This window comes from Portunus trituberculatus, chromosome 38, assembly GCF_017591435.1.
Source record: "Portunus trituberculatus isolate SZX2019 chromosome 38, ASM1759143v1, whole genome shotgun sequence".
In the NCBI taxonomy this organism is placed as follows: domain Eukaryota; kingdom Metazoa; phylum Arthropoda; class Malacostraca; order Decapoda; family Portunidae; genus Portunus; species Portunus trituberculatus.
The window spans coordinates 24,521,543-24,538,618 of NC_059292.1; the positions used below are offsets into that span (position 1 = coordinate 24,521,543).

The window sequence follows — 17,076 nt, forward strand, 5'->3', positions numbered from 1 at the left end:
GCGAGCCACAGAGCTCCATCACACTCAGAAATGAGCAGTACACTGACTTGCATTTGTTTATAGCTGGGATTTGTGGGTAACTGCTGAACAGGATTCTTATTGTGTCTATAGTTCTTTTGTCCAATGATGTGCCACTACCTCGTAACAGCACGAGCTGCGCCAATGGGAATTTGCTACATGTATTCGTAGGCAGGGCACAGCTGGGCAGACAGATGCACTGCACAAAGGCATCTGCGTGCGCAGCTCAGCCATGGCCACCAGTGACATTAGTTGTAAAGGTTGCGAATTTGATTACTGGGAAATCATCGCTCCTGCGATGCAAGTCAGTGTACAATCAAGAAGAGAATCAGCCAGGACCTTCATCCCTTCATTAAGGTATTGAGGAGGGGTATTGGTAGAGGTACGGCATACTGTGAGAAGCTATAAGAGAACCGATGTGGGGGAAGAGAAACTGCCCCAAAGCAAGGATACGGTAGGTTAGGTTTATGTTAGGGTTAGGTTAATGTTCAAGGGGTGGGGGAGGTGCTCAGGGGGCACAACCATCCCTGGCTAAGATACCTAAGGTTAGGTTAGATTAGGGTTAGGTAAGTGTTGTACGGGGAGGTCAATAGGTTAGGTTAGGTTTATGTTAGGCTAGTCTTGTAGGGGGTGTCTGGGGGACAGCCCCTGCCCCCTCGGCTAGGATAGGTTAGGTTTATGTTAGGGTTAGGTTAGTGTCCTACAGGGGGAGGGTTATGTAAAACTTCCCTATATTTTGGGATATTTTCCAATATTTGGGGAAATTTCATTAGATATTTTTAAGTCCATATATCACTCAAATATGAATCCACCCCCCTAAAATCCCCAATTCCCCACAGGCCCCCAAGCTTGCTGGGACTGGGGAGGGATGACATAAGAATATAGAAGGAGGTGCTATTGGTAAGATTTACCATCTTGATTACTAAACAAAATTATTCAGTTCTGATACATTGTAATGTTTTGAGTGATCACAAAAATTATTTTTCAGCAACATCACTTATTTCACCCCCCAAAAAAATAATCTAGGCAAGCGGTAAGTGGTTGGATGCAGGGCCGTTTCAAGCTTTGTGGGGGCCCTAGGCAAGATGCTGTTTGGGGGGGCCCTAGATTTCAATTTTTCGTTGGAGCCCCTGGGTGACTTGGGAAATTAAAATTTTCCAAGCTACTCTGGGGGCCCCCTGGTAGCTTGGGAGCCCCAGGTAATCGCCTTGTCCGCCTATAGCTAGAAACGGCCCTGGTTGGATCAGCCAACCATAATGCCTAAATTCTATTACAAAATATCCTATAACTACGATGCACAGCTACCACCTTACAATCTCTTAACAGTAAATCATGGATATGGATCAAATCCGACATACCAAATCTACAAACAAGGGGTTTGGTCTCTCTTTCCTCTAAACAATGGGGTTCTCAACTTGGGGCTTGTGAACCCCTACAGGTTCACACTTAGATTTCTTGGGGTACTTAGAAGGCTGATCAAATAATATTCTTTGCAGTACCATTGCATACTGAGTTAGTGTTAGTCACTAAATTAACATGCGTGGGGCACTTAGATAGCTGATCAAATAATATCCTTTGCAGTGCCACTAAATTGATATTCTGTTCGATGTCAGATGCTAGGGGTTTCGGGTCATAAGTCCAGTAACTCAGGCGGTTCTTAACGATACAAAGGTTGAGAACCCTTACACTAAACATTCAGAATTCAGTATTATACTAAAAATTCATGGTTGATTTGTATAACTTCAAAGTTCTAAAAAATGCAAGATATACACTGAAATTAACGTGTTTAAAGAAATAATATAATTTCCTTGGTGTTAATGCAGATAATTGAATCATACAACGTGAACCCAACTCGTTCCCAAAATACAGGCATGTTGCCATAGCAACTCAACGTTCATAGTAGGTTTACAGAGCTAACAAAATACAGAAGGAGAATCAGGTGCGTGGCACATACTTTTCAAGCAATAACTATGCACTACTGCCAGTAAAACTCCATTTCCATGTAATCTTAACATGCAAAAAATGCAATTACCTTAAATGATATTTCTGCCCGTGTTTACCGATCTTGATCTTGATACTACAGGCGACTCGGGATCACTCCTGAGCCGGGCCTTTGGATCGGCAGCTCCTGTAAACGACAAAAGAAAGGCGCACAGAAAAAAAAGGGGGAAAAAAAAAGAACAGGGTTCTTTGCTCTAACCGTCCGTACATCTGGCACGCCACATTCTCTCCAGAAACTCCTTCACTGCCTCAATCATCCTTTCATTCGTTTCTCTACTGTCCCAGCAGCACCACTATTCACTCCCTCCCCGCCTTTTCCACTCTTTCGTTCCTATTATGCCTAACTCAGTCAACACCACTTGCATCATCTCATATCTGTCTCTGGCATACTTCACAAACTCCAGCATCACATGCTCCACCGTCTCCTCTCCCAAGTCACACATCTGGCTCACTTTGCTGCGGGACTCAGACCACCTGTAACTCCTTGCATTCACATCCATACACTGTTTCCTAGCTCTGAAGAGAAGATCACCACCCAGGCTTCCATCGTACCACCTCTCATACATCGGGGCCTCTTTCACCTTGCACCATTCCAGAGTAGTCTTTCGTTCCATCCCATTCCTCCATTCATTCAGTCCCATACTCTTCACATCTCTGTCTATCTCACTCTTCCACTTCCTCACATCCCATTCTGTTCCCACTCTGCCTCCTTTTGTCACGACCCATTTCAGCTCATTCTGATTCACCCCAGCCATTCTCACTGCCCACCCAACCTGTAGACCATTCCTCTCTCATTCTCATACACCTTTTCCTCCATTTGCTTCCACTTTCACTCCACAGATACACCTTCCTTGCTATTCTTGCATCATCCATGCCCTCAAGCCTAATCTTGTACTAAGTCTTTCCCTAAAACCTAAAACCTAAAACCCAAAAACCTTGTCTTGATCTTGATCTTGATTCTACAGGTGTTCCAGGATTTTATCCCCTACAGCTCCTGTAGGGGATAAAAAAAAAAAAAAAAAAACGCGACAAAAACCTAAACCAGATACCATCCTTAATATTACTAATCCCTGCATCTGGCACTCCACATTCTTTCCAGGAACTCCATGACAGCTTCTATCATCCTTTCCCTCGTATCTCCACACAGTCCCAACAGTAACACCATCCATTCCCTTCCAGTCTTCTCCATCCTGGCCTACCCCAATTCCCTCAGCACCACTTGCATCATCTCATTCCTGTCTCTGGCATACTTCACGCACTCCAGCATCACATGCTCCACCGTCTCGTCCTCTCCCGAGTCACACATCTGGCACACTTTGCTGCGGGACTCTGACCATCTGTAACTCCTTGCATTCACATTCATGCACTGTGCCCTAGATCGGAAGAGGCTGCCATCATACCACTTTTCATACATGGGACCTCTTTCTCCCTATACCACTTCAGAGTACTCTTTTGTTCCATCTTATTCCTCCATTTGCTCAGTCCAATACACTTCACCCTTCTGTCTATCTCTCTCTTCCACTTCCTTACATCCCAGTCTGGGCCATCTCCATTTCCAACAATCATGCTCCAGTCACTCTCAACATGCTTCCCCTCAACTCGCTGGAACGCCCAACTAGTTTTCAGACCCCTCTTCACTACCATCCTGACACACTTCTTCCCCCATCTGCTATTTCTAACATTCCATAGAAACACCTTTCTAACTATTCTTGCATCATTCATTCGTTCTAGCCTAGCCTTGAATCTCAGTGTTGCCTTTACATGCCTCTCTCTGAAGGTACTCCATCCCATGACTCCCCTTAATGCCTCTATTGCTGCAGACCCTGATGCATTTAGAGCCATTCTTGCTACTCTGTTCTGTCCTATTTCTAGCTTCTCTAATTCACTTTCATTCCACGTCATCACATCCATACCATACATGATGCTTGGAACAGCCACGCTCTTCCAAACTTCTCGCAGCATATCATACTTGCTGGCTCTCATCCTTGCTGCACTTCCTAGTCGACCCACCCATTGGTTCACCAAGCTCATCTTTTAATTCTTTGCTTTCACACAGCCATATGGACTCATCCACATCCCCAGATATATGTATTCCTCAGTCTGTTGCACCTCATTTTCTCCCAGTTTCCACACCAAGTTTCTTTCATCATCTTACCTATTCACAACCATCACCTTGCTCTTCTCACTGCTGAATCTCACCCCAAAAGTCTCTTCCATAGCCATCTACAACATCCAGGACACTTTGGAGGTCCTCTGCTGATTCGCTCATGACTGCCACATCATCTGCATACAAGAGCACACATACCCTATCATTCCCCACCTTTACTCCTGCATTCATCCTTAAACTGAAGAGGGTTGGTGACAAAATACAACCCTGCCTGACTCTTCTCTCAATCTTTACCCAGTCTGTTTCTATGTCTCCTAGTCTATATCTAGCCCTTGTGTCCACATACATACTTTGCACTATACTAACTATCTTTCTAAGACTCTGCCTAACATTCTTCTATTCACCCTGTCATATGCTTTCTCTATATCCAGAAAACCCAAGTATAATTTACTGTAATGCCATGATTATTCCCCGTAGTATTAAAGGTTCTTCCTTCCTTCTGCTCTTATATATGGGAACCACCTCAGCTCTTTTCCACTCCACTGGCACTGTTCCATTTTCTATTGAGCATTTTATGACGTTGTATATAGGATTTGCTAGTTCTTCCCTACATTCTTTCAGTATTCTGCCTCAGACTTCATCCAGTCCCATTGCCTTTTCCTCATCTAGTTCCGTCATCAACTTTTTTATTTCAAGCTTGGTTACTTTAATCTCTTTCATATAGACAGTCTCTCTATTACCCTGTGGTCTTTCAAATTTGGATTCCTTAGTAAAGACCTCATGAAATTTATTATTTAACAGTTCTGCCATACTTTTTGGGTCTTCCACCATTCCGTTCTCTCCTTTTAACCTTTCTATTGTTTCTTTTTGTCTTATTTTTCCATTTATGAATCTGTAGAACAATTTTGGTTGTTCCTTACATTTTTCGACAATGTCCTTTTCATAGTTCTTTCTTCTTCCTTTCTCACCTTAGCATATTCATTTCTTGCTGTTTTGAAGTTTTCCTTATTTTCTGGATTTCTGTTTCTTCTCCACCTTTTCCATGCTCCATCTCGTTTCTCCTTTGCCCTAGCACATCTTGCATTAAACCAATCTTTCTTTCCTTCTTCTTTAGGTCTATATTTCGGAACATATTCCTGACCCCAGTTTTGTATATTTCCAAAAATAAGTTATATTTCTCTTGAACCGTTAATGAGTTTTCCATCTCCTCCCAGTTTACGTTTTTAAAATAGTTCTTGAGATTCTCAATATCAGCCTTTCTGTAATTTAATCGGTCTCCTTTGTATGATTCATCTCTATCTTCCTTTCCTTCTTCTATATCCATTTCTAATATTACATGGTCACTCTTTCCCAATGGGCACTTGTATCTTATATCATCGTTAATTGGTATATCCCTTGTAAAAACTAGGTCTAATCTTGCCGGCTCATCGTTTCCTCTGAATCTTGTGTTTTCCTTTACTCTTTGGACCATCAAATTATCTATCATTAGGTTCAGGAATCTATCTCCCCAGGCACCTTCCCCCATACCACTTTCATAATTCTCCCAGTCCACCTCCTTACAGTTGAAATCTCCTACCAATATCACTTTTTCTTGTAAGACTCCTTGTTGTGTTATTTATCATGTCTTTATATTCTTGGTTAGTCCATGAGTTTGTTTTTGGTGGCACATATGTTCAAATGATAGTTAATTTTTTTTCTTTTTTTATCAATATGTATCTGTATTTCTGATTTTCCTTCCCCAAACTCTACTTGATTTACCACTATCTCCTTCCTTAACATCATCATGACTCCTCCTCCTCCTTTACCCACTCTGTCTCTCCTCCATATATTATACCTTTTATCTGTCTATTTTTATTGCCTCATTTAATTTTGTTTCCACCAGGCATACAATATCTGGTTCTTCTTTCTTTATGCAATCTCTTAATTCTAATTTACTAGATAAAATCCCATCTATGTTTGTATACATAATTTTTAATCTCTTGTTCTTATCATTTTAGTTAAACTTGCTCCATTCTTTTCTCTTCTTTCTCTTTTATATACCATTTCCTTATCCTGTCTCCTATAATTCTCCAAAAAAATGCCTTCTTCTCCTCTGACCTTTCATTATTTTTTTCTCTTGCTTCTGCCACCAGTTCATTGTGTCTCTTCCTTTCCTCCTCGTTTCTATTTTTCTTTATATATATATATATATATATATATATATATATATATATATATATATATATATATATATATATATATATATCTTTGCAACCTTCTGTTTCTCTGAGTTTAGTTTTTCTATATAGTACTTCTGCTGCTGCTTGTGATTTTAGTAATATCTTAATTGGTCTCACTGTTCCTTCTTGATATGGTCCCATTCTATGGATTTCTTCTACTTCCTCTTCTAAGTTCTGTCTATCCTCGTCATTCAGATGTTTTAGTAGGTCTTTTTCCCTTCTTGGTCTATATTTAACATTTTTTTCTTTCAGTCCAAAAATAATTACACTTCTTTTTTCTGCAATTTCTCTTACTAAATTTTTTTTTTTTCTTGAGGACTCCTATCATTTTGCTTGTCATATTTTCATCTCTTTCTTTTAACTGTTCTTGAAATACTTCTTGAAATGATTCCTTGTCTTTCTTATCTTGGATTCTCCATGCCTGTACTTCTTTTTTAATCACATCTTGTACTCTTTCTTCTTCTTTGTTAACTAGATCTTTTAGCTTCTCTTTTTCTTTCTCGGCTTTACCGAGTCCTTCTTCCATCAATTTCTTGTAGTTGGCTATTTGCACTTTTAAATCTTCATTTTCGGTTCTTAGCCTAGTTTCGTTTTCTTCCACTCTTTTTATCCTTTCTTTCAATTTCTGGAGCTCTTTATCCTGTTCTTCATTCTCTTTCATTCCCATACTCTCCTTTATCAATTTATCTAATTTACGTTCGATAGTCAACACTCTATCAAATAGTGAAGTATGTGCCGTATCAAAGCCTTTGAATGCTCTTTCTCTCTCACCAACATAGTTATCATCAGCTTTCATGCTTTCCCATGTCTCATACCTGCATTTAGAGAGGAATCTCTTTCTCACTCATGATCTTGTAACACTGTATTCATGAAAAAAAAAAATAGTCCACACTAATCGCCCAGGCCACTGCAAACCCAAACAAAGGTAGTGAAGATCAGCTGATTCTAGGGAGCGACGGTATTGCGTCCTTCCTCGACCGCGTCTCGTGTGTGTGTGTGTGTGTGTGTGTGTGTGTGTTGTTGAGCTGGCTTTCCAAAGTGTGTCAGCCAGAATTAGTGTGTGTGTGTGTGTATTCACCTAGTTGTAATTTTACAGGGCCTGGGTATCATACTCATGTGGCCCCGTCTCCATATCTACACACATCCAACTTTCCTTTAAAACTATGCACACTCCTCACTGACATCACCTCCTCACTCAAACCATTCCACACCTCCACACATCTTTGTGGGAAACTATATTTCTTCTCATCCTTCGAGCATATTCCCTTGGCTATCTTTTTATTATGCGATCTCGTAGTTCTATTTAAGTTTTCCTCTCTCAACATCATTTGCTCATTATCCACTTCATCCAGTCCGTTCAACAGCTTATAAACCTGTATTAAATCTCCTCTTTCTCTTCTTTGTTCCAAGGTAATCTCTCCTCATAAGGTCATTTCTGCCAATTCTGGAACAATTTTTGTTGCCATTCTCTGCAATCTCTCCAACTTCCTTATATGCTTCTTTTTATAAGGGGACCAAACCACTCCAGCATATTCCAATCTTGGTCTAATTACCGTACTAATTAATTTCTTCATCATATCTTTATCCATATAATGGAAGGCTAATCCAATATTTTTTATCAAATTATACGTTTCTCCAAATATCTTATCAATATGAGCCTCAAACTGCCCATGGTCTTGTATTATCACTCCCAAATCCTTTTCCTTTTCCACCTTTTTCAACACTACTTCTTCACCCATCTTATATGACCCTCTTGGCCGTCTTCCACTCTTCCCCATCTCCATCACATGACTTTTGCTCAGATTAAATTCCATTTGCCACCTCTTGCTCCACTCCCAAATCTTATCCAGATCTGCCTGTAAAATTTCACAATCTTCTTCACTCTTCACACACCTACACAACTTCGCATCATCCGCAAACAAATTAATATAACTGTTTACTCCTCTGGCATGTCATTAATATATACAAGGAAAAGTATTGGTGCCAGCACTGAGCCTTGTGGGACTCCACTCTCCACCACCAACCAGTCCGACTTTGCATCCCTTATTACCGTTCTCATCTCCCTCCATCTCAAGTAGTTTTCCATCCACTTTAACACTTTTCCTTTCAGTCCTCCATAAATCTCTAATTTCCATAGCAGTCTCATGTGAGGTACCTTGTCAAAAGCTTTCTTTAAATCCAAATATACACAGTCCATCCATCCCTCTCTCTCTTGTATTTTGTCAACCACTCTTGAATAAAAGCTCAGTAGATTTGTTACACATGACCTCCCTTTCCTAAAGCCAAATTGATGATCCGATAATAACTTATGATCCTCCAGGAACCGTATCCAATATTTCTTTATCACCCTCTCACAAATCTTACCGACCACACTTGTTAGAGACACAGGTCTATAGTTAAGAGGCTCTTCCTTACTGCCTCCCTTATAAATGGGCACCACTTCAGCTCTTTTCCACTCTACTGGTACTTCCCTGTTTCTAATGAACACCTTATAATATCATATAATGGATCAATCAATTCTTCTCTACACTCCTTCAATAATTTTCCTGAAACTTCATCTGGTCCCATCGCTTTATCATCTTTAAGTTCCTCCAACATTTTATATAACTCCTTTTAGGTATCTTAATGTCATCCATGTGCACATTTCCTTGTACATTCTGAGGCTTTACAAACATTGTTTCTTTAGTAAATACTTGCTGAAACCTATTATTTAGCAATTCCGCTATATTCTTAGGGTCATCTACTATCCCTTGCTCTCCTTTTAATCTTTCAATGGACTCTCTCTTTTAAGTTTACCATTTATGAACCTGTAAAACAATTTTGGATGTTCCTTACTCTTGTCTACAATATCTTTTTCAAATTTTCTTTCTTCCTCCTCCTTACCCTCACATACTCATTTCTCGCCACTCTATAATTCTCCTTATTTAGTATATTCCTGCTCTTTTCCATCTTTTCCAAGCCACATCTCTCTTTTCCTTAGCCTTAACACAAGTTGCATTAAACCAATCCTTTCTTCCTTCCTCTCTCGGTTTATACTTTGGTACAAATTTCATAACTCCTTCTTTATAATATTTCATAAAAATCTCATATTTTTTTGCACTTCTCTGATTTGTAACATCTCCTCCCAATCTAATTTTCTGAAATAATTTTTCAAACTTTCTGTGTCCATCTTTCTATAATTCAATCTACCACTCCTGTATGTCTCGTCTTTCCTTCGCTGTGTTGTTGCTATCTGCATTTCCATAACCACATGATCACTCTTTCCCAAAGGACACTTGTATTGTATATCTCCACATAGGTACACTTCTCTTGTTAACACCAAATCCAGTCTAGCCGGTTCATCATCTCCTCTATATCTAGTATTTTCCTTCACCCTCTGTTCCATCATATTTTCCATCATTAGATTAAGAAATCTCTCTCCCATGCTTCCTCTCCAACACCACTTACTAGATTTTCCCAATCCACCTCCTTACAATTAAAATCTCCTACTAGTATCACCTTTCTTTTTCCAGATAATACACTTTCCAAACTCTGTAAAGTATCCTTGATCATATTGTCGTATTCCCTTAATGTCCAAGAATTTGTTTTAGGAGGTACATAGGTCACCATGATTATTAATTCTTTTCCATCACTTTTTATCCTTATGCTTATCACTTCTGCGTTGTTCTTCCCATACCAAACCTTATCCACATTTATTTATTTCTTCGTCATAATCATAACTCCTCCTCCACCTTTACTCTCTCTATCCTTTCTCCATATATTATATTTATTATCCAAATTTACCTTTGTTTTTTCATGCAATTTTGTCTCAGTCAAACACACTATATCAGGCTTCTCCACTATCATATAGTCTTGCAATTCCAATCTACTTGACAGTATCCCATCTATATTAGTATACATTACGGTCCACCCACTGCTCCCTCTAGGGGTTCCTCCGTATTCCTTCTTTCCACATACCACTTTCTGACTCTCTCTCCTATAACTCTCCAAAAAAACTTTTCTTTCCTCCTCAGACCGCTCATCATTTTTCCTTCTCGCCTCTTCCACCAATTCCTTATATCTTCTCCTCTCTTCCTCATTTCTATTCTTTCTCACAAACACCTCTTTACAACCTTCTACCTCTCTTAACTTTGATGTTCTATATAGGATATCCTCCGCAGATTGTTGTGACTTCAGTACTACTTTAATCGGTCTGCTCACTCCCTCCTTATACGGACCCAGTCTATGGATCTCTTCCACTTCTTCTTGTAGGTCTTTTTTTTCATCATCATTTAGATTTTTGAACAGATCTCTTACCGTTTTTAATTCTTCCTTAATTCTCTTAGGCTTATATGTTATATTTTGTTCTTTCATCCCAAATATTAACACACTTCTTCTTTTCTGCTATTTCTCTTATCAATGTTTCCTTATTCTTCATTACATTAACCAGTTCCTTGGACCTTTCTTTTTTGTCTTCCTTCAACTGATCTTTAATTATTTCTTGTAATCCAACCATCTCTGCTTCCCTCGACTCAGTCCATTGTGTTTTCTTCAGTTCCCATTCCCTTTCAAACCTTTCATTCTGCTCACTAATCATTTCCTTAAAGTCATCTTTCTCCTTTACTACTCTCTCCATTTTCTCCTCCAACCGTCTCTTGTATTTTTCAACCTCCACTCTCAAGTGTGCATTCTCATCCACCAATCGTTTTTCATTTTCCTCCAGTCTCTTAACTCCCTTGCGGAATTCTCTATCCTGCTCCTCCTCATTCCTCTGAACTTTTAATTCCTTCACCAACTCCTCAAATCTCTTCTCCAACATTACCAATCTATCTTGCAATGTTGCCCCTGTTGAAGCTGGACTCATGCTTTGACTGGCCGCTTTCGGGTTTGCTCCCTGGGCCTCATCAACATATTTTGAATTTGGTAATTTATTTCTTACCGGTCTATCTATTTTTTCTTACTCTTCCTGGGAGCATGTGGGTGTGTGGTCACTGGGGGCCAGGCCTGGTAGCTAGCTAGTGTGGTTGGATGCGTTGGCGGCTGCTATGGCTGGCCTTTGTGTGGTTCCCGCTCTGTCGTTTGGAGTGTGGAGGTTCTCACACCTCCGATCACTCCCATGTACACGTAGTGTGTGTGTGTGTGTGTGTGTGTGTGTGTGTGTGTGTGTGTGTGTGTGTAGTATGTGTGTGTGTGTGTGTGTGTGAAGGTGCAGATCTTCACCACTCATTTTGAGACCCATAAGTCTACAATAATATATGAAAATCTGGATTGTCCTGCTGAGCTTTTAGACGTTGCTTACAAGCACATTGCTTAGCGTGTGGAGTGTTAGTTCGATGCCACTCTGGGCAGGAGGCACGTCCGCTCTCCATGGAGCGCGGTGTGTGTGTGTGTGTGTGTGCGTGTGTAATTCACTGTTTGATCTGCTGCAGTCTCTGATGAGACAGCCAGACGTTACCCTACGGAACGAGCTCAGAGCTCATTGTTTCTGATCTTCAGATAGGCCTGAGACCAGGCACACACCACACACCGGGACAACAAGGTCACAACTCCTCGATTTACATCCCGTATCTACTCACTGCTAGGTGAACAGGGGCTACACGTGAAAGGAGACACACCCAAATATCTCCACCCGGCCGGGGAATCGAACCCCGGTCATCTGGCTTGTGAAACCAGCGCTCTAACCAGAGCTATTGGGCGTGTGTGTGTGTGTGTGTGAGTGTGTGTGTGTGTGTGAGAGAGAGAGAGAGAGAGAGAGAGAGAGAGAGAGAGAGAGATGATACCTACGTTATTTGCTTGAAACTTGATATGAAAAGAGGTGAAGGAATACTCTCTCTCTCTCTCTCTCATTAGAAGTGTACAATTGCTCTTCCAAGATGAGAGAGAGAGAGAGAGAGAGAGAGAGAGAGAGAGAGAGAGAGAGAGAGAGAGAGAGAGTGTGTGTGTGTGTGTGTGTGTTTGCGCGGTGTCATAGCTCACCGAGCTGTTTCTGCTTAACGGATCACACAGCGGGCGGAGGAGGAATCCTTGATAAGGCAATAACTAAACTTTCAGAGGTCACATCGAGCTAGAAAGTACATCATTGTAATCAGAATAACAAAGAGAAAATAATTATTAGTATTCAAACAGTCTTCTGACAATTTCTAGGTTTACCATTTTTACCCGTCATGAGCTGTTGGAAAATAGTTTAATCACCGGAACATAAGGGTTAATGTTGGGGGAATTTAAAATTTTGGGATTACTATTGTCTCTCCAAAACCTTCAGTCCCTAAATTACCAGATGGTGTAGTTTATTTTTTGATAATTTAAATTAATACCCTTCCCACCAGGAAGCCATTTTTAATGTGAGGTGCAGTTGCGTCATAGCATGACTCAAGCCTTATACAATACGTGGTCAGGGGTCAAGAGGGGAGGTGCATCATTTAGCTCTCTACGTCTTGACAAGCATAAATTGATGAGAATTAGAATCAGTAACTTCAAGAAGAGAATACAACAAGAAACAAACAAACAAAAGTATCATTAGGAGACAGCTGGACCTTGAATCCTCGCCTCCCCTCTTCCCTCTGTCACACGTTATCTCCTCCTCCACAGCCCATGGCTCACTGCCACCTTCTCCACCATCTCTCTATATCATAAGACTACTATAATCTTTTCAAACACTGTTTTTTCTCACTACCTTCATTATCACAACTATACATCACATAACTCTCACAATAACACTATCACAAAAGATTATGTTTAGACGGAGATATAAAGCTGGATTAGACAAGTAATAAATACTTCATTGTTTCATTATCTCATTTCAACACACTAATAATGACTCAGAGAGTGTCCAGTTCGGTAGTAAAACAAGATTGCCATGATGCTGTTGATGGTGCCTTAACAACCCTCACCTATGAGTGAATACTATCTTTTAGAGAAGCAGAGATCTGATTCACTATCATCCTATCATGCTCTAGGAAGTCACTACAGTCAACCCTCGGCTATCGCGTTTTATTGCTATCATGCACCCATGAAAAGCTGCTAAAATTTCATTATCACGATCTCAGATGCCTGCTATTGAGCGCCCAGCCATGACGTCATGGGATATCTAAGCACTCATTGGCCAAAACCGCCTTCCCGCCAAGATGAAACACAGTCTCTGAGTGCGCGTCCTCCCCACTAGACAGTGATAGCCAGATTCTACCATTTTTTGTGCTCACAATGACTACCAACCCTCCACGCCGTCCTCTTACCATCACCGAATGTAAACCAATGAGACAAGACAGAACCCTAGCTGTGAAATGTTGTTTATGAATTTATTGAATTTAATTGGTACCAATGGATTATACAGTAATTAAAAAAAGATAAAAATGAGGGATATTAGGAGTAAAATTTGTGGTTGCAGCACCAATAACAGTTTTCACCATTAGTTGTTCAATTTGGCTATCACATTCTCGGATATGGCGCGGCTATTTCGGTCCCAATTGGGCGCGATAGCCGAGGGTTAAGTGTATTTTATACACAATCATGTGTGAGAATTTCATATCTATCAGATGAATACAAATACCAAAAACAAGGACGAAATAAAAAAAAATCTTTAGGAGCGAATGTTTTTTTTTTTATTTACACCAAATATTTTCACAAAATCAGTATAAACTCTGACTTTTGTTTGGTATCATTTTAAACAAATACAGGCAACCTCTGCTTAACAAAGGGATTACATTCCTAAAAAAACACTTCGTTAAGCGAACCGATTATAACAAGTTTAACCCGACTTGAACTTCCATTGAGAGTAAACAAAGCGAGAGTGCATCATAGTACAGTGAAAGGTTTAATGAAAGTAAAAATTATGAAGGTTAACATTTAGGCAGTTAAATTTAATTCAAGTCATTATAATGTACACTAATGTATGTATGTACGTAACTTATAATGTTGATGATCTTAAATTTATGAAGAGAGGGAGAGTGAAATGGGAGACACTAACCAGCAACCTATGGAATGTAAACAAAGGGCGCATCATTGTACCGCATACAAAACTTATGTAGGGTAGTGTGGGGGTATATCGTACGACTAGTGGAAAAATATTACTGAAAAATCAGATTTAAATCTTGAAGATAAGGCTGTGGATCAGAAATATTCGTCAAGGAATGGGCTACCTACGACATACAACTAAATTTATCAATACGAAACTAGGGACCTTTTTGGGCTATTTAACCAAAAACTTCCATTTTGTACGGATCACCCCCATAGTGGGGGTGATTCCTCGCTTTCCCTCGAGGTCGTGTTGCAGCCATAGGATAGGGACAAATGTTTTCTGGTAATAGGTACAAACGTCCTGGGCATGTTTAAGTATGCAAGTGCAGTTACAAGTCATGAAATAACTAGTAACTACCAAAATGAACAGTATGTGTCAAGTGTGGGAGGTGCACCGTACGCCATCGTACGCTGCACCTCCATACCTACAGCTGTTTTCTAAAAAAAAAAAAAAAATCTATCCAATCACCCTACACGATTATAAACTTCACAACGCACGTACAATACTGCAAATGCTCACTAAACATAATTACATGTGTAGCATCACATTTCAATTGCATTCAGAAAATAATTATTTTCTCTTACCTTTTCAACCAGGTAAGTTTTTTTTTTTTTTGGGGGGGACCTATTATACACCTGGTAATTGCATTTCTCCATAGTGAATGTAAGTAAACTATTACGTAGGAGTTTTATCTTGCTTGAACGTAAAAAATAAAGTATGTAGGAAATTTTTGTACGCTACACCCCCTCACAAGAATGTACGCTACACCACCTCCTAGCCATGCTGCCTTCAAACCAGTATCACAGCAACAATATTGGATAAAACCTAGATATATCTTCATATATTACATACATCTGCCTAATATTCATATTCAATACTTTACCAACAGGATCAGGCTGCATTCAAGATTAGGAAACAATATGATATGAATGTCTCAAGTTAATTTGGATGCCACAAAAAATTAAAAAATCTTACCTCCAATCCACATGCAGCGCACTAAAAGGAAAGAAAACAGCCATCTTGGTTAATTTACGTCACTGCCACTCTCAGTGTTTCCAATAGAGCTCTTCTATAAATTCTCTAATTTTTTACAGAGCTTGTACGATCCACCCCCGTGTACGCTAATCCCCCACATTACCCTACTACATTTCCACAAGGCTTTCCATTTTATCCATTGTAGAGTCACGAGTTCAGGTGGTTCTTTTAGCTTGCAAGGAAGATACAGCCTCACCAGCCTTCTTAATAGAGTCTGGTGACTTGAAAATAGTAGAGACAGTATATGGAGTCAAGATGGTGGCCAGCAATGCTATAGTTTTCTCGCCTCTCTCGTGTCTGTGAATAATATCCAGCTTCACTTCGAGAGTAAGAGACTTCCTGATCTTCTTAGGAACGCTAGGCCACATTGCAGGGCGTTTTGGTGGTAAGTTGAGCGAGTGAAGACGAGCTGCTGCTGACGCTGTTATGGGAGTGAGTGGTACGTGTGTTGTCCACGAGAGGCTTGATCTTGATCTTGATTCTACAGGTGTCCCAAAATTTCTCCTGAGGCAGGCCTTAGTATTTGCAGCTCCTGGTGTATTCAAAAGCTTGTTGGCTTGTGTGATACGGCTGGACTTTCAAATTTGGAAAAAATTACCTGGATAAAACTTCGTTAAAGCGAGTTTGGTGTTCGTTAAACGAGCAGATGGTAGTAAAATAAAACCTTCGTTGTAGCGAAATTTCGTTGTGTGAACCTTCGTTAAACTGGGGTTACCTGGGCAATCCCCGCTTAACGAAGGGGTTACGTTCCTAAAAACACTTCGTTAAGCGAACCGATTATAACAAGTTTAACCCCTGATTTGAACTTCCTGTGAAAGTAAGCAAAGCGAGAGTGCATCATAGTACAGTAAAAGGTTTAGTGAAAGTAAAAATTATGAAGTTAAACATTTAGGTAGTTTAATTTAAGTCATTATAATGTACACTAATGTATGTATGTACGTAACTTTATAATGTTGATGATCTTAACTTTATGAAGGGAGGGAGACTGAAACGGGAAAGACACTAACCGGCAACCTGTGGAATGTAAATAAAGTGCGCATCATTGTACCGCATACAAAACTTATGTACTACATTTCCACAAGGCTTTCCATTTTATCTATTGTAGCGTCACGATTTCAGGTGGTTCTTTTAGCTTTCAAGGAAGATGCAGTCTCACCAGCCTTCTTAATAGAGTCTGCTGACTTGAAAATATTTGACAGTAGATGGAGTCAAGATGGTGGCAAGCAATGTTATTAGTTTTCTGGCCTCTCTCTTGTCTGTGAATAATACCCAGCTTCACTTCGAGAGTATGACACTTCCTGGTCTTAGGAACGTTAGGCCACATTGCAGGGCGTTTTGATGGTAAGTTGAACTAGGGAAGATGAGCGGCTGGTGACGCTGTTATGTTTTGACTAGGGAGTGAGTGGTGCGCATGATCTTGATCTTGATGCTACATGTGACACAGAATTTCTTCTGAGTCAGGCCTTTGTATCGGCAGTGCCTGTGTTGTCCACGAGAAGCTTGATCTTGATCTTTATTCTACAGGTGTCTCAAGATTTCTCCTGAGGCAGGCCTTAGTACCAGCAGCTCCTGGTGTATTCAAAAGCCTGTCAGCTTGCATGATACGGTGGGGCTTTCAAATTTGCAAAAAAAATTACCTAGATAAAACTTCGTCAAAGCGAGTTTGGTGTTCGTTAAACGAGTAGATGGTAGTAAAACGAAAC

The 17,076-nt window shown here is 40.1% G+C and overlaps 1 protein-coding gene across 4 annotated transcripts in view; it reads right to left on the reverse strand.

The window, feature by feature from the left end:
• The window catches only part of LOC123515123 (transmembrane protein 231-like), a 20,018-nt gene extending 17,824 nt beyond the window's left edge, over nt 1-2,194 (reverse strand). The window contains exon 1 of one of the 4 annotated variants that reach the window (XM_045273566.1): nt 2,051-2,194. The gene's annotated coding sequence lies outside the window, so the exon portion shown is untranslated. The other 3 variants (XM_045273568.1, XM_045273567.1, XM_045273565.1) reach the window with 3 other exon arrangements.
• Nucleotides 2,195-17,076: the final 14,882 nt, after the last annotated feature.